At 45.3% G+C, this 22,541-nt stretch overlaps 1 protein-coding gene across 2 annotated transcripts in view; it reads right to left on the bottom strand.

Moving 5' to 3' along the window:
- TMEM266 (transmembrane protein 266) overlaps window positions 1-22,514 on the bottom strand; it is a 146,343-nt gene extending 123,829 nt beyond the window's left edge. For both annotated transcript variants that reach the window (XM_056796939.1, XM_056796932.1), the window contains exon 1: window positions 22,137-22,514. The gene's annotated coding sequence lies outside the window, so the exon portion shown is untranslated. The remainder of the gene's footprint in view (window positions 1-22,136) is intronic.
- Between the last annotated feature and the right edge of the window lie 27 nt (window positions 22,515-22,541).

The raw sequence follows: 22,541 nt of genomic DNA on the forward strand, positions 1-22,541 counted from the left end.
CATTATACAGAAACACACACAAACTCTACATCTGAGAATTGCTGCTATTTGTACAAAAATTTGGAAATCCACCATCCATGACTCTTCCTGCCTCACTCCAAACAAACCCGTCAAAATCTAGCCCCCTCCATTCTTCCCAGGTTCCCAGCCAACAAGAAGGGTTCAGTCTAGACTGGAGAGAGGACTGAGGTTTGCAGTGCATCCAGCCCCTGTCACTGATACAGATGCTACCTGTGTGACAGGCAGACGAATCACTCCAGATGATCGTGCCTCCGGAAGCATCTTTCATGTCTCTTGGCTCTGTCATTTGATAATGTGGTGCCTTTTGACACCGAGAGAGCTGCCTACAGGGTCTAATTAAGGGTTTCAGATGTACAAGGTTTTCCTCCTGCCAAATGCTGTTCATCCTGGCTTCACTCTTCCAACAAGTGTGACTTAAGTATGATTTGTAAAGCCTGTTTAGCATGTGAATTATTTGGTCCTGCTGTTTTTTAAGGAAGCTACTTTGTGGTTTCGGAAAACATATTCTTGTTGACTGAAAGTGGAATGAAATCTTAGACCCTTAGTGATGGCCTTTTCTCCCCTTCCTCCCAGGAAGCAGACAAGAGTGCTGGGAAACCCTGGGTTCAAATACCACTTCTGATACTTAGAAGCTTTGCGACCAAAGGCAAAGCACTTGACTCGTAGGGGTCTTGATTTCCTTGTCTGTAAAGTGGGGAACAGTATAAACTTAGGACCTACCCTATGGGGTTGTGAGATTAGTGAGGAATATGCTTCAAAACTTAAATGTTATATGAATGTCGGTTATTATTGTGATCCAGGGAAACTGAGGCTCCAAATGAAGTGATTTTCCCAGTCACGGAAGGAATTAGTGGCAGAGCCCAGATGAGAAGCCAGGTTTCCTGTCTCCTAGGGCATGGTTCTTTGGACAATGCCCCCTTGACTTCCAGCCCAGTGCTTGCTCCAGGACATCAGCTCTAGGGTAGGGGTCCTCAAGCCTCTCCTGGGGGTAGAGATGAATTGAATTTAGCCCCAAAGCCTCAAAATCAAGCAGGCAGGGCACAGGGCTGTGGATGAAGTCCCCAGACCTAAAGGTAAAGGCGATGAGGACCGGCCTCTCCACTAGAAATGCCAGTAAGCTGTAGGACTGCAGCTATGATAGGTATCTGAAGCCCAGACCAGCTCCTCACTGACTGCATGACCCAAACAAAAAACCAAACCTCTCTGCAACTCAGCTTCAGCCACCTAGAGATGATGATGGCAGCACAGAAGATTTCTAAATCCCCTCTATGAGTCTGAGGTTGTTTTTTTTTTTTAAACCCTCACCTTCCATCTTAGAATCAGTACTGTGTATTGGTTCCAAGGCAGAAGAGTGGTCAGGGCTAGGCAATGGGGGTGAAGTGACTTGCCCAGGGTCACACAGCTGGGAAGTGTCTGAGGCCAGACTTGAACCCAGGACCTCCTGTCTCTAGCTCTCCGTCCCCTCAGCTACCCAGCTGCTCCCTGAGGTTGATTTTGATTCCCTATCCTGGTACCTCTGTTCTAGACCTTATGCTCCCTGAAGATGGGGGGTACAACTTTTCCATCCTACAAAGACCCAAAGACCTGAGAGTAGTGCCCTGCATTGGTGGCGTGGCAGAGTGGACGAAGTATGAGTGTGAATCCTGCCTTTGACACCTACTAGTGAAGCGACCCTTGTCAAGTTACTGGACTTCCCTGAGCCTTTGTTTCCTCACCTATGAAATGGGACTAAAAATAATGCCTACCTCCAGGGATTGTTGTGAGGATCCAAAAAGATAACCTGTATAAAGCACCTCATGACCCTCCGTGATGCCAAAATGAGAGCTACTGTAGGCATCTCTGCCTTTCAGTGTCCCGATCACCCCTCAAGGCTCAGCACCACCAACAGATTCTCTTTGAACCCCTCCACTGCTAATGCTTTTTCTCACCTCTAATTACTTTGTCTGACATTTCTCTGAATATATGTTGTCTCCACTCCCAACACACACATTACCCCCCTCCAATGGAATATCAAAGAAACAATGGAAAAACAAAACAAAACACTAAACTTGGAGTGACGAATTCAGTGTCCTGGAACCTGAGTTTGAATTCTGACGCTGTCCCTTAATACTCGAGTGACTTTGGGCTAGACACATCATCTTATGGGCCTCAGTTTCCAAATCTGTAAAATGAGGAGTTGGAGCAGATGGTCATTAAAATCCCTACCACTTCTAAATCTGAGATCCTAGGTGACCTTCCAACTCTAAATAATTAACCCTACATCTCGTAAGCCCTTCAAGGCAAGGATGATTTTTTTGTTTTGTTTCTTCCTGGGCACATTGTAGTCGAGTCATTTTTTCAGTCATTTCCGATTCTTTGAGACTCCATTTGGGGTTTTCTTGGCAAAGATCCTGGAGTGGTTTGCCATTTCCTTGTATGCCGTAGGTGCCTAATAAATGTAGAACTGAATTAAATTTTGTAGTATTTGGACTAGGTGAGTCCCAAGTGGCTCTGAAATTCTGTTTCAAGTTCTGACTTGGTCCCCAAATGCCACACTGCTCCTGTCCAAGACTCCCAGTGGTCCGCTGTGTGTGTTCTCTTTCCCCGAAGACATTTCAACAAGTCAGATAAGATCTGTCACCAAAGCAAGCCACTGTGCATCGCTGTCACTTTTAGCTGCTGAGGGCCGCTCTGCCTTCTCCGCTGCTGCCATAAAGGACAAACGATCGTTTTGGAGAGGGAGCAGGCATCAGGCACCTCCTGGCTTGGGTTTCAAGGCAGCATGATGAGGCGCAAACACCACCACCTCCCTAGAGTGCAGACGGGGCAACTGATGCTCCCAAAGGTTAAATAATTAGTCTAAGTTTAAGGAAGTGTCAGAAGTGGGCTGCTGTTTGAGGAAGGCTAATTGGCATCCTAGTGCAAGAGGGACTGGAGATGGGAAACCGGCTGAAAGCATATTGCAATAGTCTTGGACTGATCAAGAGTCACAACTCTCTGTGACTTTCAGAGAAGGAGAGGAGGAGATTTTCAAGGAAGAGAGAAGAGAAGAGCAGACAGAAGAAGACAAGGACTGAATGTTGGCAAATGCCCATGGAGGAGAGAGGGAAGGAGGGAGCCAAAAAAGGAATCTGTGAAGGACAAGAAGAGACCGCTAGGGAGGTAGGAGGGGAACAAGGACGCCAGGTATAGAAACCAAGGAAGCATATTGTTTCAAGAAAGAAGGGATGACCAAGGATCAAGTACTGAAAGGAGATGAGGGAGCCACCAGGTAGTTCAGTGGATAGAGTGCCAAGCATAGAAATGGGAAGTCCTGGATTCAAATTTGACCTCAGATATATCCTAGCTGTGTGACCCTGGGCAAGTCACTTAACCCCCATTGCTTAGCCTTTACCGTCCTTCTGCCTTGGAACCAATAGCTTTTATTCTAAGACAGAAGGCATAGACAAGAAAGAAAGAAAGGAAGGAAGGAAGAAAGAAAGAAAGAAAGAAAGAAAGAAAGAAAGAAAGAAAGAAAGAAAGAAAGAAAGAAAGAAAGAAAGAAAGAAAGAAAGAAAGAAAGAAAGAAAGAAAGAAAGAAAGAAAGAAAGAAAGAAAGAAAGAAAGAAAGAAAGAAAGAAAGAAAGAAAGAAAGAAAGAAAGAAAGAAAGAAAGAAAGAAAGAAGCAAAGAAAGAAAGAAAGAAAGAAGCAAAGAAAGAAAGAAGAGGAGAGGAGAGGAAACAAAAATGGAAAAATGCCATCGAATAAATTGGTCCACTGAATAATTTGGTAATGAAGAGGTCACGGGTGACCTTTGAGGGTACAATTTCAGTAGCATGGAAGGGACCGAAGCCAGATTATAGAGCTTTAAGGAACAAGGAGGTAGAAAAGAAATAGGAGCCTAGATATCGACCACTCATCTGAAAAGCCAGGAAGGGAAAGGAAGGAGAGAGATTTCCCAGCTTTCCTAGAGATACATAGAATGTCCTATAGATCAGCCATCCAAAATATTTTTAAAAGGGGGACAGGTGTCAGAACCGATGAGTAACACAAATGAGTTTTAGCAATTACCAAAGAAATTGCTCAGTGTTTAAATAGACCGAATTAAGACATGTTAAGTTGAAAAGATCTCTGTTTACCATGAAAAACTAACATGATGGAGAAGGGTGACTGACGGTAATTTTATTTGTTGATTTTAGACGGTGCCTGAGACCAAAAATATAGCTGGAATATTGGGGGGATTTTAACTCTATCCATTCAAACATTTATTAGTTGTCATATATGGAAAGGCCTGTACCTTTCCATAGTCTATCGTCCAGGTTCAAAATGCTCTTCTTCCTCTCCTTCCTCTCTTGGAGCCCCTAATAATACCTTTGAAGGTTCAAGGACCATCAGGTCCTACAAGAGGCCTTTTCTTTTTTTTTTTCCCTAACCCTTATCTATCCATCTTAGAGTCAATACTGTGTATTGGTTCCAAGGCAGAAGAGCGGTAAGGGCTGGGCAATGGGGGTGAAGTGACTTGCCCAGGGTCACACAGCTAGGAAGTGTCTGAGGCCACATTTGAACCCAGGACCTCCTGTCTCTCAGTCTGGATCTATCCACTGAGCCACCTAACTACCTCTCAAGAGGTCTTTTCAGATTACTCCAGGTCACAATGCAATCCTACCTCCCAAATGACTTTGCATTTCTTTTACATATATTTTGTATTTATTTATTTTCTTCTGTACATGTTATTTCCTTCAATAAGGTCACCTACTTAGAACTGGAAGAGACTTTCATGGTCACCTGGCTCAGCCTCTTCATTTTATAGTTAAAGAAATTGAAGCCCAGAGACTAGGGGACTCCGGTCACATAGGTGGTGAGGAGAGGGGAGAATTTGAATTCAAGTCCCATAACTCTAGAGCCAAGTCAAGCCAACAAGCATTTATGAAGCTCCTACTGTGTTCTAGGCACCAAGTACTGGGGAAACCTTTTGTCATACCAACTTGATTAGTCCTCAGTGCCTATGTCGTTGCCTCTGTTCTTGCTCTCCTCCCCAGTATCATCTCTTCAGGAATAGCTTCAGTGACACCAAGCTTTCCTTTCTATTTCCCTCCCCTCCCCTCAAGAGAAATGATCTTTCCTTAAGAGTAGGGTACAGCCAGGTATCCCACTGGTTAGAGAGCAAGACCTGGAATCAGGAGGACCTGGATTCAAAACTAGCCTCAGACACTTCCTAGTGACCTTGGGCAAGTCACTTAACCCCCATTGCCTAGCCCTTACCACTCTTCTGCCTTAAATTTGCTCTTACGACAGATATCTAAACTCTCACTTTCATAAATATATATATATATATGTGTATATATATATATATATATACACACACACACATACAAGTAGATGAGAGCAAAAAAGAATCTCAGAGGAGGACTTATTCCTAAGCTTATTTCTTATTTAACTCTTGTGTTAAATTTAGTATCTCTTTCTAAAATACTATTTTGGACAAAATCGAGAATTGTGGGTTCATAAATAATCCTGTTTCTGTTCTTTGCTTATGGCAACATTGACGTACACTAATGTTTGGGAGGTGCACAATAAAACCCGAAAATGGTCTCAAAGAGAAAGCAAGAGGAAGGAGGGCAGAAATTTGAGTTGGGGCGACTTCAGAAGGCTTGTGTCAAGGCTGGGCTTGGAGGTCAGAAATCCACTTATGAATTGTCAGATCTCAGAACTCAGACCTCTGCCAGAACAGAGAGGCTATTCTAGGACCAAAAAGCATTCTGGAAGTACTTTGCTTTAATGAGATCTGAGGACTAGAGTGTGTCCTAGTTCTTTCCCCATTTTATGCAAAATTTCTAATAAAAACCAAAGGGATTTCCCTCCCCTTTTGCCTTTTTTTTAAACCCTTTCCTTCCATCTTGGAATCAATACTGTATATTGGTTCTAAGGCAGAAGAGAGGTATGGGCTAGGAAATGGGGGTTAAGTGACTTGCCCAGGGTCATATAGCTAGGAAGTGTCTGAGGCCAGACTTGAACCCAGGATTCTCCCATCTCTAGACCTGGCTCTCAATCCACTAAGCCACCCAGCTGCCCCCTATACTCCCTTTTTGAAGAACAACAGACAAATTAGTAAAGACAGGTCACATGTCATCATGGCTAAAGAGCTGGTCTTGGAGTCAGGAGAGTTGAGTTCAAGTCCTCCCATGCATACATACTGACTGTCCCTTTTGGTGCCCCATAGCATCTCTCAAAGACTATAGATTGTAAAGCAGGAGCCAATGTGCATTGGGAAAAGGAGTTTATTTACCCAGAGCACTGTACATCCATGAAGTCATGGGCTCAGTGCAAAATAGAGGCAGTGATGAGGGCCAGAAGGGAAAAGGTCTTTAAGGCATTGACCTTCACATGGTAAATTAATTTGTTCAGGTTTGTTGTGGTGGTTCAGTGGTTTCAGCCATGCCCTACTCTTCATTATCCCATTTGGGATTTTCTTGGCAAAGATATCAGAGTGGTTCACCAGTTCATTTTGCAGATAAGGAAACTAAGGCAAAGAGGGTTAAGTGACCTGCCCAGGGTCACATAGCTAGGAACTGTTGGACTTGAATTTGAACTTGAGTCTTCCTGACTCCACATTCAAACATTCTATCTGTTATGCCACTTAGCTGCCCTGGGTTCAAGCTAGAAGATCAATGTCCCTGGGTCTTCCCTGTATTTAGAACCAACACAAATTAGCCCCTGGGTATTGATATCTGAAGGGTTAAGAATTATCAAAATCACCCTACTTACTCCTCGCCCCTAATTTGCCTTGACCCCAAAGCACTTCCTGAAAAGAAGAGGTCAATGGGATGTCCTTGGGAGTCTGGGGCCATTTTGAATTGAAGATCTAACTTCCTTTAGTCATCCCATGGCCATGGCTCTGCCTGGGAATGTTTAACGAGGAGCAGTAATTGGCGTCTGTGGAAGCTGCTCGACAAGTGTATTTGGCACCGAATCCAACAAACTCAACTACCCAACTACCATGGAATGAAGACATCGACACTGAATTCTTCTCATCTAAAAGGCACAACATGTTGGCATTGGACCAACTGCCAGAAGCCACTGGGAACATCCAGAGATGTTGGCTTGTTTTTCTTCCCGCCGGGATGATGAGAGGAGTTCTTGGATTCACTAGTGGAGGCTTCTGAGAACACTTTCAATAACCATCCATGTGACTTAGAGAAGATCCTGCCTGAAATAATGACTAACACTTATAGTGCCCACTCTGTGTTAGGCACTGTGTTAAGAGCTTTACAATTATTACGTCTCTTGATCTTCACAACAACTCTGGGAGGTGGTGCCATTTTTCACCATCTTTTTATAGAGGCAAATAGAAGTTAAGTGACTTGCCCAGGGTCACAAACTAGTGGGGCTGGATTTGAATTCAGACCTTTCTGACTTCAGGACTAGAACTCTGTCTACCTCAGAAAGAGGAGAATAGATTTGAATGATCTCTCAGATTTGATCCAAGGTCATGATTTTCTCAATTAAAGAAGGTGGTAGTGCTGATACAAACTTCTCTCTGCTCTCTAGAAATAAAACAAGAGAGAATGTCTCTGTTGCAAATGAATTCAAATTCAACAATCTTTTTTTGTCCTTTTTGACAACTTCATGACTCAGTAGGTCTTCAAGAATCAGCTGAGGACAAAACATTCATTATCCTGGTGCCACCCTATGGATGGGTAATACCACAGAAAACACACTGGCTCTAGAGTCAAGGACCTGGGTTTGAATCACACCTCTGGCTCTACTACTCTCAAGTCACTTCTCCATCCTGTGCCTCAGTTTCCTTATCTCTAAAATGAGTGGGTTGGATCACATGGCCTTTGAGGTCCCTTCCAGCTCTTGATCTGTGACTTGATGACCCTCTTCAAACTTGGCTAAGCTAATTTCCATGTGACAGACCAAGTCAGGGCAGCTTCTCCTGGTTCTCAGGGACAGTCCCAGGACAGATACCCAATGACTATGGCACAGAATCATGCCCAGCTCCTAATAGAGAGATGAGCAGAGGGTCATGGCAGGTCTGAACAGACTGTGGTTCTTTATCAAATTGGGGATCAAGGAAGGCTTCATGGAAGAGGGCTATTTGAGTTGTTTTCAAGAATGGACAGCAGAGCAGTCAGGTGGCTCAGTGGAATGACAGCCAGGCCTAGAGACAGATCTGTGTTCTGATCTGACCTCAGACACTTCCCAGCTGTGTGACCCTGGACAAGTCACTTAACCCCCATTGCCTAACCCTTACCACTCCTCTGACTTGGAACCAATAAGTAGTATTGATTCTAAGATGGAAGATCAGGATTTAAATAATTAAAAACAAAGAATAGACAGCTAGGAATGCCAGTGGGAATAGGGCATCCTGAGGGAACAGTTTAAACAAAGATATCATAGGTGTCTTGATCAATGAATACATGGAGGTGGTGTGTGGTGCATTGATATAAGCATTGACTCCAGAGTCAGAAGTCTTGGGTTCAAATTCTGTCTCTGATGCATAATGCCTGTGTGACCCTGGGACTTTATCTCTTTTGGCCTCTTTCCTTGCCAGTAAAATGATGGGTTTGACCTTGATGGTCTCAGAGCTCCCTTCCAGGGCTAGGTCATTCGACTGACCTGTGGGTGGTCAGCCATAGAGAGGCACTGAAAAGTTTGGGTGAGGGCAAAGGTGTGAGCAGTCTGTGCCTAAGGGACACTGGTCTGCCCGAGGGATGAAAGGAAGATTGGAGAAAAGGGATGAAGGGGGACACAGGTGGGAAGGCAGTTTAGAAGCCTGCTATAATAGCTCAGGCTAGTGGCAATGAAGGGTCAGACTAGCAGTGAGAATGTAGAGGAAGAACCGTCTGGAGAGGGTCTGAAGAGGTGAGAATTAAGAAGCCTGGGCTTAAGTAAATTGTGGAGAGAGAGACAGGCAGAGACAGACAGAGACAAAGAGACAGAGAAAGAGACAGACAGGGAGAGACAGAGAAAGACAGAGACAGAGAGACAGAGGGAGATGGAGACAGGAAGACAGAGAGAGAAAGACAGAGACAGAGAGACAGAGGGAGATGGAGACAGGAAGACAGAGAGAGAAAGACAGAGACAGAGAGATAAGAGAGAAAAAGAGAGTGAAAAGGGGGAGAGAAAGACAGGGAGAGGGAAGAGGAAGAGAGAAAGGGTGACAGAAGGGAAAGGGGAGGGAGGGAGGGGATGAGAGAGGGAAGGGAGGGAGGAAGGAAAGGAGAGAGGGAGGGAGAGAAGGAAGGAAGGAAGGAAGGAAGGAGGAGAGAATAATGCCATGCTTTTAATCATGAGAGAGATGAATGGCATTGGCATGGACAGAGTGGCATCAGAAGAAGAAGGGTGTAGGATGAAGAGGATCCACTCTCTTTTCAGTTGCTGTGCCAGTGGAACATCCCAATGGAGATGCCCTCCATAGAGTTGGAAATTGAAGCAGCATGGCATATTTGGGGAAAGCACTGGCCTTGGAGTCAGGAGAGACATGCGTTCATCCCCTGCCTCTAACAGTCAATGAGTGGCCCTGGACAAGCTCCTGACACTATCTGAGGGTTTCCTAATCTTCAACATCAGGAGGAGGAGGAGGAGGAGGAGGGCTGCCTGCATCTCCCAGGGTCATTGTGAGGATAAAATGAAATAATGCCTGCAAAGTCCTTTGTCAGTCTTAAAGTCTGACCTAACTGTCAGTTTTCATCATGATTGTTATTATTGGTGTCTCACGTCAGGAGCTTGTGAAAGACGTCAAAAGAGAAGATATAAATCTGGGAGCTATTTTTGTCGAGGTGAGAGTGACAGCACGGGACTGAATACTAGTGCCAAGGATGGAGCCAGTCAATTAGTCAACAAGCCTTTATTCAGCACTTACTAGGGGCCAAGCATGGTAGGGGGCTCCCAGGCTAGAGGGGCAGACGCCATGCAAATAGCCATGAACATAAGAGAGAGATGGAGTGCAGATGGGAGATGACCTCAGAGGGAAGGCACTGGCAGTAGAAGCCACCAAGAAAGATGGCGGGGTTTGAGTTGAGCCTTGAGAGAAGCCAGGAAAGCCAATAAGTGCAAGTGATGGGGTAGGGGGGGTACTCCAGGCCCAGGGGGCTGCCAGTGAAAAAGCATCGACTTGGGCTCTGGTGTGATGTGTGTAAGGACCAGTAAGAAGGTCAATGTTGCTGGATTGTAGAGAAGCCAGGTCAAACGGAAATAGAAACAGGGTGTTAAATTGTATATAAGGATCCCTTTGATTCCAGGCTTAGAAAACCACAAATGAGGGGGCAACTGGGTGGCTCAGTGGATTGAGAGCCAGACTTAGAGAAGGGAGGTCCTAGGTTCAAATCTAGCCTCAGACACTTCCTAGCTGTGTGACCCTGGGCAAGTCACTTAACCCCCACTGCCTAGCCCTTACCTCTCTTCTGCCTTGAAACCAATATACAGTATTGATTCTAAGACAGAAGATAAGGGTTCAAAAGAAGGAAAAAGAAACAAACCCACAAATGAACATTCTCTATTTTATTTACTTTGATGAATATTTTCCAATTACATTTTATCCAGTTTGGGCCACACTTGGAAGCATGGCTGGTAACTGGTCTCTGACCACACATCTTAGTCATAGAATTTGTGGAGGGGAATAAAGTATAAGAAGTCTGGGAAGGTTGGAGGGGCCAAGGTTGTGCAGGATTAAAAATGCAAAATAGAGGACTTTATATTTGATCCTGAAGGTAACAGGAAGCCAGAAGAGTTCACTGAATAGGGGGAGGGTTTGTATTTGACATGGCCATACATTGACTTTATTTATTTATTTTTTAAACCTTTCCTTCTGTCTCATAATCAATGCTGTGTGTCGGTTCCAAGGCTGAAGAGCAGTAAGGGCTAGGCAATGGTGGTTAAGTGATTTGGCCAGGGTCACCCAGATAGGAAGTGTCTGAGGCCAGATTTGAACCCAGGACCTCCCATCTCTGGGCCTGACTCTCAATCCACTGAGCCACCTAGCTTCCCCCCCCATACATGCACTTTAGAAAATAATTTTGTCAGCTGAATGGAGAATGAATTGGAGTCAGCTGGTGATATGAGAGTTGAGTTCAGAAGAGAAATTAAGGCTGGATATAGAGATCTGGGAATCGTCTCCACTGAGATGATCATTGAACACACAGGAGCTGATGAGATCACCAAGTAAGGTAGTCTAAAGGGAGAGGAGAAGAATTCCAAAGAGATGGATCTTTTGGCTACACTCATGGTTATTAAGCATGACCTCGATGAAGATCCAGAAAAAAAAAAGATGGAGGACAACCAGGAGGAGGAAAAGGTGGCCATGGAACCTTGGACAAACCAATCTTAAGGGACTCAGAAGGATCACATAAAAATATAGTTTCTCACTTAGAAGGGGATTCCAGTCAAGAAATGGGATGAGGAGACAAGGAAAACACCATTAAAAAAAGGTAGAAGGAAACCGAGACTGTGTGGTTTGTGGCAAGTCATGAGTCAACCATCTCTAGTCAACCATCTCTAATACTGCCGAGAAATCAGAAAAATGAGGGGAGGGGAAGAGACTGTCGTATTTGGTGACAAGGATGCCACTCGTGATCTCGGAAAACACGGTGTATCCCTCTGGGGTGATGTCAGTTCCTTGAGGGCAGAGGCTATTGCATTTGTGTCTGTATGCCCACACCTGGCACGGAGCCAAGCACCTAGAGGACACTTGACAAATCCTTGTTGATTGCTAGGTGGGATGAAGCAGATGTCGACATGCCAGTGTAACATCTGAAATTCTCGAAATCTCGTTTTTCTCAGTTTTAACTTACTCTTACGTTAATTTATTAATAGATCAATAGACATTCTAAACCAGTCAGGCCACATCGCCAAAAGAGTGGTGCCCAGGAGAGCTGGGCAAAAGAGAGTCAGGAGAACTGGGAACTTCTTGGGCATGCCAAGAGAACCTCTTGTGATGTCACCACTTGGTCCTCCTCCTGGACATCCCAGGACATCTTTGATTGACAAATAGCCCCGAGAAGAGACCCCAACCCCTCCCTCATTACTTTACCACAGGAAAAGGTGGGTTTTAAGGATGCCAACAGGCCCTTTTCTTCCCCCACCAAATGGCTGGGTCGCTGTAGTCTAAAATGGCTTGCTGACAGAGGTCACCTCTCAAATGGGTCAAAATGGCCTACCTTAGGGTCCAGGCCCTTGCTTTAATCCTGTTATCCTTTCAAGATCTAAACAAAAGAAAGGAGGACCCAACCCTCCAGAGATGATGGGGAAAACCCCAGTGAGAAGAGAAAGCGTCCGCATCAGTGTAGACAATTTCCCAAGGAGTTTGGCTGGGGAAAGGCTGGGGGAGATTGTGACTGAATGGAGTAGAAGGGTTGAGGGAGGTCTTTTTAGGACTAAAGGTGCTTCTTGCACCATTCCTAAGAGGATACATTTTCTAACTAGAGTTTCACAGACAACAGAATGAGGGAAAAAAGCCACAGAGGAGAAAAGAATTCATCTCAGCCTGTCCAGACTGGTTAGGGAATGTACTCTTTCCAGACATCCCAGGATTGCTTTAAGTGACTTAAAATTGCCGTACAAATAGCTTTTCTGTCTACAGGACCAGCCAGTATAGCACCAGAAAGTGATGTCTAATACTCCAACGCTGCAGACTCTCCCTTGGACAATTATAACAGTCTCCTAATTGGTGTCCCTGTCTCAAGTCCTTCCCTTCTCCGGGCTATTCTCTACACAGCTGCCTATGTCGCTCACTCCCTTGCTCAATAAACTCCAATGGCTCCCTATGCTCTCTAGAACCAAAATCAAACTTCTCTCTTTGTCTTTTAGGCCCTTTGTGATCTGCCTCTACCCCATCTTTCCAACATTATTATGCACTTCTCCTCTTTTTGCACACTACTACCATCCCTCGAAGCTGATCGTCTTGCTGTTCCTCATTCATGACATTCTAGCCTTCTATCTCTGTCCTCCCATACCTAGAGTGTTCTCCCTCCTCAGGTCCTCCTTGTGGAGCTTCTAGTTTCCTTCAAGGCTCAGCTCAAGCTTTATCTTCTACAAAAGCCCCTTCCCTGCCCCCTGCCCATCTCTCCCAGCTACTAGTGCCGTCCCCACAAAATGTCCTTGTATATATATTTATTTATGGACATGCTGTCTCCTTCAAGCTCCCTCCCCCCTCTCTGATCCTCAGCTTCTTCTTGCTAGACAGCAAGATCCCCAAGGTCTCTTCCAGATAGAAGAGCCTATAACTTCTAACCGGTGTCTATCACAGACAGATTCATTAACTGAACTCTTTAGAGCTACTCCTATAAGAATGTCTGCCAAGGCCAAGAGAACTTTGAGACATTCTAGAGCACTTCATAATAGGGGTGGTTTGTAATGGCTTGGAAGGGAAGCAGTGATGGAATCCAGCCAGCATGGGTTCATTCCATTAATTCGTGCCAGATTCGTGTCTTTTCCTTCTTTAAAGCAAGATTATAAATCCCTTCAAAGCATGGGCTATTTTGCTCTTTTTTTGTATCTCCAGCACTTGGCATAGTGCCTGGCATATAGTAGGAGCTCAATAAATGTTGGTTGACTTGGCTTGACTTGATTTGATAGGATTATTTGGCCAGCAGTAACATTAAAAGAAATGACCCAGGCAGAGAATGACCTAAAAAATAATCTGTTCTAACTTTTTACTTTCCAGATGAGGAGGGATATTTCTAAAATAAGAAAACGAAATCGCTATGGTTCTACAAAGTTACTGGCCGAGCCAGGACTAGAACTTGGATCTTCTAACTCCTGACCCATTGTTCTCTACTATACTAAATGCTATTTCTAAGCATAGGTCAACTGCAACACGATACTGGATGGACAAAATGTGAGCTGGGTGACAGCAAAGTTCAATGGATTTGGAACTAGTCTGAATGACTGGACCCAAAGAATGGCCATGAGTGCACCAGTATCAATAGTGATCTACTGGGCTTATTATGCTCCCCATTTTTATCACTGCTTGGATTAAGGCATGCTTAGCAAAGCAAATTTGTGGATATCACAATTCCAGGAGGTAGAGTTAACACCCTGAATGACAGTCGTGACCTAACAAGAACCTAATAGGTTAGAATGATGAGATGAAGCTCATAAGATGAAATTTAATAAAGGTGGAGCACTACTCAAATTCAGATGAATACTTGTGGTTAGGGACCCCAGACTTGCCTGACTACTCCTTACTCTGGGTTCTAGGTGTAACCCTGAGTGGCTGTTTCTCATTCTGTTATTTCTGAGCCCCCATTGGTGTGCTTTCCATTAACAATCAGCCAACTAACTATTAGCAAAGGTATTTATAAAAGCAATATAGTAAAGACAATTGGCATAAAATATTTCTCCTCCAAATCCTGGGCACATTCTCCCACTGCCCCACAAATACATATAAGTCCATTGGAAGCGTAGACTTATATTTCAAGTATAGGTCTATACTTAAAGCACTGGACCACATCTATTGACAATAAGTCATGAGCAGAATATACATATAACAGAGGGGTAACTCTTAACTCCTATAAGTCCCTCAAGTCCATAGCTAACATTTTCCCTCTGGTGTAGGTAGGGGACATACTCCTTGAAGCTGCCTCCTTTCTCAGGAGACTGTCTTTTCAACATCTGTTTGTCCTCATTGTGTCACAGTCAGTTCAGTTTCTCTGGTCCCAGCTGGATGCACAGTCTGCTACTAGTCCAGGCTCTCTAAGAGCATGGCCAAGGGTAGATGGATGGGTGGAGGGAAGGAAGAAATGAGAGAGAGAAACTTTCTCCTTTCCATTAGAGTTACCTCTCCTCAGGGGCCTGACTTTAATTCTGGAATCCTTGACTTCAGAATTCAGAGTCCTTTACTGAAGACTGTTTTCCTCCTGTATTAGCTGCTGTTTTAATACATGGGTCCAGAGGTATGTCTGATTCTTTCAGCCAACAACAACAACAGCAATAAGAACACACATTAACATAATACCTTAAGAGTTTGCAAAGCACTTGACATGTTATGGCATTTTATGTTTCCTACATATCATCATCTTGCCTTCATCTAGTGGCCCAACACTTCCCATCCTCTCAAGGTAATTAATGGCTGGTTCACACTTTATGAGAAGATAGTAGGAAAATCCCATATGTCTTTAAAAATGATTGATTAATTGGATACATCAGAGTGCCTGGGCCTTTTGTGATCGATCACATTAATTAAGGCAAAGGTAGAAATCCCAATTCTCCCCTAGATTAAATGTAAAGACCCACCCTTGGGTTCAAAGGATGATCTGCTCAAGTACAGGACAGGAGACATATATGAAATAGAGAAAAGGTAAACTGAGGAAACTACTACTGATTGAAATAGAAAAGGTAAACTGAGTAAGGTAAACTATAGTTGGGCAATAGTTCATATGAAAAAAAAATTTACGTAGGTTTTTCCATGGTCTCCCAACTCAAAATGAAACAGCAGTGAATCTTGAAAGCCAATATAAATCTTAGACTACATGAACAGAAGTATTGTGCCCTAAATAATGGGGAGGGCAGATGATACCAATCCAATGAGCATTTATTAAGCACCAACTGTGAGCATGGTGTTGTGCTAAGTGTTGAGACTAGAAAAACAAATCAGAAAGCTGTTCCTGCTCTCAAGGAATTAACATTCTACTGGAGGACACAACGTGTAAGCAGACAAGTGTTCTGCCATTGTCAGGCCATTCGGTCAGCCAGTCAACTAGTATTTATTGAGCACCAAGGGATAAACTAAGCACTGGACCATATCTATAGCATCTTGTCCATCAAGGACTTGGAGCTTAGTGAAGGGAAAATTAAGTGGGGTCCTCAAGACAGCAATAAGGGAGAAGAGGGTTTAGAGTTGTTTGGATTTTCCCAGAAATATTGGACTAGGAACAGGAGGTAAAATTTAGAGAGAGGCAGACTTCAATCCTTACTACTGGAAAAAACTTCCTCAACAGGGGCAGCTAGGTGGCTTAGTGGATTAAAAGCCAGATCTAGGGATAGGAGGTTATAGGCTCAAATCTTCCTAGCTGTATGACCCTGGACAAGTCACTTAATCCCCATTGCCTAGCCCTTACTGCTCTCCTGCTTTGGAATCGATATTTGGTATTGATTCTAAAAAAAACAACTTCCCTAACAGAGTTGTGCAGGCATCTATCTCCTCCATGCCCACCCCATTCTGCCAAAAGCCCTAGCTTTTCGGTTCTCTTATACGTGTCGTCTTCCTCCAGAAGAATGTGAGCCCCCCAAGAGCGAGAATTGTCTTTCTTTTCACTTGTCTCTGTATCCCTAGCACTTAGTTAAACACCTAGTACACAGCAAATGCTTAATAAGTGTTTGTTGTCTTGCCTAAAGCTTGCCACCACAAACCACTGAGTTTGAATAGAGCAATAAGACCCGAAGAAGGATCTCCTGTGTTCTGAAGAGTACGTTAGAGACTGGAGATACAAAACCCAAGGGAGATAATCCCTGGCCTCATGAGGCTTCCATTCTTTCAAGGGAGACATGCACAAAAAGAGTTATAGCCATAAGAGAGGGTTTTTCTTTCAACTTTAAAACCCTGACCTCCATCTTAGAATCAATACTGGTTCCAAGGCAGAAAAATGGCCAGGGCTAGGCAATGCACATAGCATAGTTTTATAAAGCAAATGCAAGATAATTTTAAGGGGAAAGGGTGCTGGCAGCTGGGACTATCTGGAAAGACTTTAAGGGTAAAGGCAATACCTGACTGAGCCTTGAAGAAAACCAGGGATTCTAAGGCAAAGGAGAGGAAGCAGTATATTCCGGGCATGAGGGACAACCAAGGCAAAGGCATGGAGATGGGAATTGGGGTAGCATGGATAAGGACAAGCAAGAAGACTAGCCAGAGTGTAACTTATAATTTGTGTGTGTATAATATATATATATATATATATATAATATTAAATTGGAAAAATGGGTTACAGTTAAGTTTAAAAAGGGGAGAAGGGAAGGGAATAAACATTTATACAGCACCTATTATATACTAGACAATGTGCAAAAGTAATTTACAAACATTATATCATTTAATCCTCACAGTAAGGACAGCTGGGCAGCATAGTGGAAAGAATACCGGACCTGGAGTCAGGAAGACCCAAGTTCAAATTTGGTTCAGACACTTACTAGCTATGTGACCGTAGGCAAGTCATTTAATCCTGCGTGCCTCAGTTTCCTTATTTGTAAAATGAGCTGGAGAAGAAAATGGGACACAACTTGGGTAGCTTTGCCAAAAAATAAACAAACAAACCCAAACCCAATGGAGTCACAAAGTGTTGGCTGCAATGGGAAAATAGTTGGACAATAACAAAAATCCTCACAAAAATAGCATAAGGTAAATGTTATCATCGTCTCAATTTTATAGTAAAGGAGATGAGTTTCTTGCCTAGAGTCCCATAATTTGTGTCTGAGGCTGCATTTGAACTCAAATCCTCTGATGGGTCACCTAACTGCCCTCGGGTTCTCAATGCTGATTAAGCACCTTGCCAAGGATGCTCTGTCAAGGGGATGCTCAGGGGGGAGGGCAAAGTAAATGATCTCCTGGGTCCCTTCCAGCTCAGATTCTGTGATTCTCTGCAGAAAGGTCCTAGGAAATAGGAGCACAGTTCTACTCCTAAATTGCAGGACAGCTGCTAGAAGGTAGAAACACCTCCCCTTCTTAACTGGATTTGTCAAGTCGAAAGGTTGCACATGAATGACTTGCCATGCTTCTAGACAAGCTGCATTGTGGTTCAAGGCTGGCCCATGGTTTTTTATCCCTCCTTTGCTAATGTTCCCAGCACATACCAGGTTGAGAGAGGCCACTTCCATCCTCCTGGTCAACACAGAACCCTGTAGCCCAAAGACTGGGCAGAGGGGACAGTCCTGAGAGGTGGGAGGGGCTGTAAAGGGAAAATGCTTCATTTGGTGCCATCTCCAGCTGCTCACCCATATCTGGGACACTTAACTGGGGACAGAAGGAATCAAATTACCTCTGAAACAGGCAGACTTAATTACTGGTTGGAGGAAGTTAAGTTGGGGCATATCTTGTGCCCCATTTATGAAAACATGGAGGGGGAGTACAGCTCCCATGCTGACTCGCTTTAGAACTCCATCCTCATCGAGTAAAGACTGGTTGGAGTGTTTCACAATTTCAGGTGGATTCTAGACTCTGGCACTTGGCGTTCTGTTTTAGGCCAAGACCCCTAGCTTCTTGGGGACTCATTTTTTCCATCTGAAAAGTCAGGGTGGTGGTGGAAATAATACTGTGGCAAGTTGTGAGGCTAAATGAAAATTTAAGGAATGAGGCAATATAATATTAGGTTAGGAATGAAAGAAATTTCCATTAACAACTTATACGACCTCAGACCAGTCACTTAATTTCCTGAGCCTCAGTTTCCATATCTGTAAAACGAGAGGGCTGCATTCAATGACCTCTAAGGTCCCTCTTAGCTCCAGATCTAGGATCTTCTGTCTCTGTTCCATCACTTGGTAGCTCTGCAACCATGGACAAGCCATTTCTCCTTATTGCTTCTTAGTTTCTTCATCCGTGAAATTGGAGGGGTTGAACCACTTGACCATTAAGGTCCCTTCCATCTCAAGCTGATGTTAGCTAGCTGATAACTAATGCAGTGTGAGTGCTCCCTCCACCTAGGCTGATCACAACCCCTGCTCCTCTAAGTTGAGGCTTGGGGGCTTTGGACCCAAACACAATTCATCACCTGGAGCTCATCTTCCCGGCATTGGGCTGGGATCTCAGAATCTCAGCTCTGGAAGATCAGCTAATTCAACCCATCCCTGGCTAGGCATTCCCTCCACAGTGTCCCAGACAACGATTGTCCAAGCTCCACCTAAAGACTTCTACTGAAGGGTTTACCAAATAGTGAAATGTAAAGTCTTTTGAGAGGAATACAGGAAAGACTTCATGAAGAAGATGGTTCTCAAGTTGATTTTAGAAGGAAGAAAGGTAGATTCTATGAGGCAGAGGGGAGGAAGGAGGGCATTCAAGGAATGTAGGACAGAAAGTACAAAGGCATGGAGATGGGAGATGAGTGTTGTGTGTGAAGAACTGAGAAAAGGACAGTTCACCTGAGTCACAGAATATAATAGGGGAAATCATGCCCAGTGAGGCTGAAAAGATAGATTGGGGCTAGACCATCCAGGGCTTTAAAAGCCAAACAAAGGAGTTTATATTTTGTACTGGAGGTAATCAAAAGCCACCAGAGTTGATTAAGCAGGGGAATCACATGGTCAGGCCTGTGGTTAAGGAAAATTATTTTGGTAGCAGTGTGTAGGATGGACTGGATTGGGGAGAGACTAATGGAAGGAAAACTAATCAGGAGAATGTAATAATCCAAGTGAGAGGTGATAGAGGCCCAAACCAAAATGGTAGCAGTGTAAGTGAAGATTAGTTAGGGGCTGAAGTTGTCAATATGGTAAAAATTATGATTTGGTCACTAATTAAGCATTTAGGGAAAGGGAGAGGGAGGAGTTGAGCACAATGCTGAGGCCACAAAACTGGGATAATAGAAGGATGTGGCAAAGGTCCCTTTTATAGGAAGAGAGAAATTTGGGGGTAGCTAGTTGGCTCAGGGAGTCAGGCCTAGACTCAGGAGGTCCTGGGTTCAAGTCTGGTCTCAGACACTTCCTAGCTGGGTGACCCTGGGCAAGTCACTTAACCCCCATTTCCTAGCCCTTACCACTCTTCTGCCTTAGAACCAATATACAGTATTGAGTCCAGGATGGAAGATAAGGGCTTCTAAAACAAAAAAAGAAGATGTCTCTGGCCATCCAAGTTGAAACGTCCAAAAGGCAATTGGTGATGTGAGGCTGAGGCCTGGAGGGAGTCGGGGGGGGGGTGTTAATATATAAATCTAGTAGTCACCTGCATAGAGATAATAGCTAAATCCATGGGAGGACACCGAAAGTGTAAAGAAAGTAGAGCAGAGGCTTAATACCAAACCTTTTGGCGATGGGTAGGAGCCTTGATCAGGATGGCGAGCAGAGAAAGGGAGATAAAAGAAGAAGGGTTGGCCAGGTAGGAGGCAAACTAGGTGAAAGCAGTGTCATGAATGCCCAGAGATGAGAGAGGACCCAGGAGAGAGGTGGTCAATAATGGTCAGTGTAGCAGCCAGCCAGGAAACAAGGAGGTCTGAGAAAAGACCAGCAGATTTGGCAACGAGGCCACTATTGGTAACCTTGGAGAGAGTAGTTTCCATTTGGAAGCCAAACTGCAAAGGGCTGAGAGGTGAAAGGAGGGGAAGTGGAGACAGTGAATGTAGACAATTTCTTCAAGCTTTCTAGCTAAGTAAGGGAAGAAAGATAAAGGACAAGCACTTGAGGAGATGGTAGGGTCTAGTGGAGGTTCTTACTGTTGTTTGTTATGGATGGGGAGACTTGGACATAGCAGAAGGAATGAGTGGATAGCTTTGAAACATCCCCTTTTCTTCCACAGATCCTCATGGGGCAGGGTCTCTAGTTCTTTTGCCATCCTGGTCACCCTTATGCATACTCTCTGACTGCCCTCTGATAAATACATACACAAAGTCTTTTTGAGGACCTTCCAAAGATCTCACTCCCCTGACATAGCCTTGGAGATCTCAGGTTTACTTCTATAACACAGAAAGGAGAATAAAATGAGTGATTTTGAGCTGGAAGGGATTTTGGAGGCCATCTAGTTCAACCTCCAACCTCCTCATTTGACAGATGAGAAACTGCAGCGCAGAGAAATTAAATGCCTTGCCCAAGGTCAGAAAGGGAGTGATGGAGGCAGAATTTGAACCCAAAGTCTCTAGACCCCAACCTTACCTTTGCCCTTCCCCTTTCCCATTCCATGGCACTTCTATGAGACATGCCCTAAAAATCCTTCATGAAAACCAGTATAAAAATCCACAGTGGCATGCCCCGAGAGTTTGCAATAAGCATTCCAAGCTATTTCCCTTTCCGTCATTTGCAACCACAAAACTAGGGAGCAGAGAGAGAACTGTGACTTGGGGGGGGGGGGAAGCCATTAATGACATTTCTCTCCTCCTCCCAAACCTTCCAAACTGTTGCTTGTAGCATCAGGAAAATAAGGAAGCCAAGGCCTTAAAAGAAGACTGTCGGGCTGGGCTGCACGATGTGACATCATTGCTACGCGGGGATTCGGTGCAAGGAGAACTTCAATGCCATTATCCCAGAGGATCCCCAAAGAGATGAATTTCATTCAAGAGGATGCTGCCCAGCCCTATTAAGGGGGCAGATCCTGGGGAATCCCCTCTGTCCTTCTGGGGTGGGCAGGGAGGTGCTGCCTTACAGAATCTTCCTGGGGTTGGATTTCCAACAGGTGGAATCTTAGTCATCACCAGGACGCAAAACCCTCTAATGAGTTTCTGAGTATTTATTTCTCCCCAGAAAGTCTCAATGATTTTGCTCAAGGCCTCTCCAAAGCCAAGATGGAAAGCGATTTTTCTAGGCTGAAGGTTCCTTGACAAATCAGAGAATGGCAGAAACATTTGTCTTTGCCTACACATGGCAACTGAATTGGACTCCGGCCTGACTAGGGGGAAGCCCTCCATCCTTCACTCCCACACACACATCGCACTAGCGGATCATAGTATTTCTGTCTCTTTCCCATTTCCCAAACAGAAGGGGAAGTGGTCACAACAGACCCAATCTCAGAACCAACCACAAATCCCTACTAGGGGGACTGAAACTTCACCACCACATTTGAGGACAGAAAACACCAGCCCATCTGCTGCCGGGGCTGCTGCTCCTGCTGGGAGGCTGCACCGCAATGGGATTTCCCAAAGCCCCCCCTCCTCCCCCCACTCTACTTTGCATATTTTATTAATAAATACAAGATGGCATAGGGTGTCAAATAATGGAATCTGTAGCTGGCCCCGGAGCACAGCCGATGCAAAGAGAGAAAGAAGATCCAGGCAAGGAGAGCTGGTGCCCTGCCGGCAGGCTGGCCGCTGGAGTGGATGCCCGGAGCACTGCCTGTCCCCCCCCCCCCCAACCCTTCCCAGGCCAGCTCCCCACCCCGGTCCGCAGAGCTGAAGGTCAGCGCCAAGAGCCCCCGCTGCCCTGCACACCCCTAGCCCACCTTCACCTCCCCTGGCCAAGGGGCCCTGGCCGGGAGGGCAGGGAAGCCCGGGATGCCCAGGGTTTGCGGCCGGGTTTAAAGGGACAGGCATACCTGCTGCTGCTGCTGCTGCTGCTGCTGCTGCTGCTGCTGCTGCTGCTGCTGCTGCTGCTGCTGCTGCTGCTGCTGCTGCTGGGGATGCTGAGGCGGTTTGGGGATGCTGAGATAGCCCGGGATGCTGAGGTGTCTGGGGATGTTGAGATAGCCGGGGATGCTGGCCAGGGTGCTGGTCCTCCCGCCCTGGGCTGCTGCGAGGACAACGACGCCAGGCAGCCGGCAGCGGCTCGGGCTCAGGCTCCCGGGGCTCCCCTCTCCCCCCGCCCCCTTCCCCCGGGGCACTCGTCCCTCCGCCCACTTCGCGCGTGGCGGCACGGGCACGCTCTCAAGCTCGCTCCTCCACGGGGCGCGCCGGGAGGGCTCGGGGGCGCGCGGGGGGCGGGGGCGGGCGTGGACACAGCA

Source organism: Monodelphis domestica, chromosome 1 (assembly GCF_027887165.1).
Source record: "Monodelphis domestica isolate mMonDom1 chromosome 1, mMonDom1.pri, whole genome shotgun sequence".
In the NCBI taxonomy this organism is placed as follows: domain Eukaryota; kingdom Metazoa; phylum Chordata; class Mammalia; order Didelphimorphia; family Didelphidae; genus Monodelphis; species Monodelphis domestica.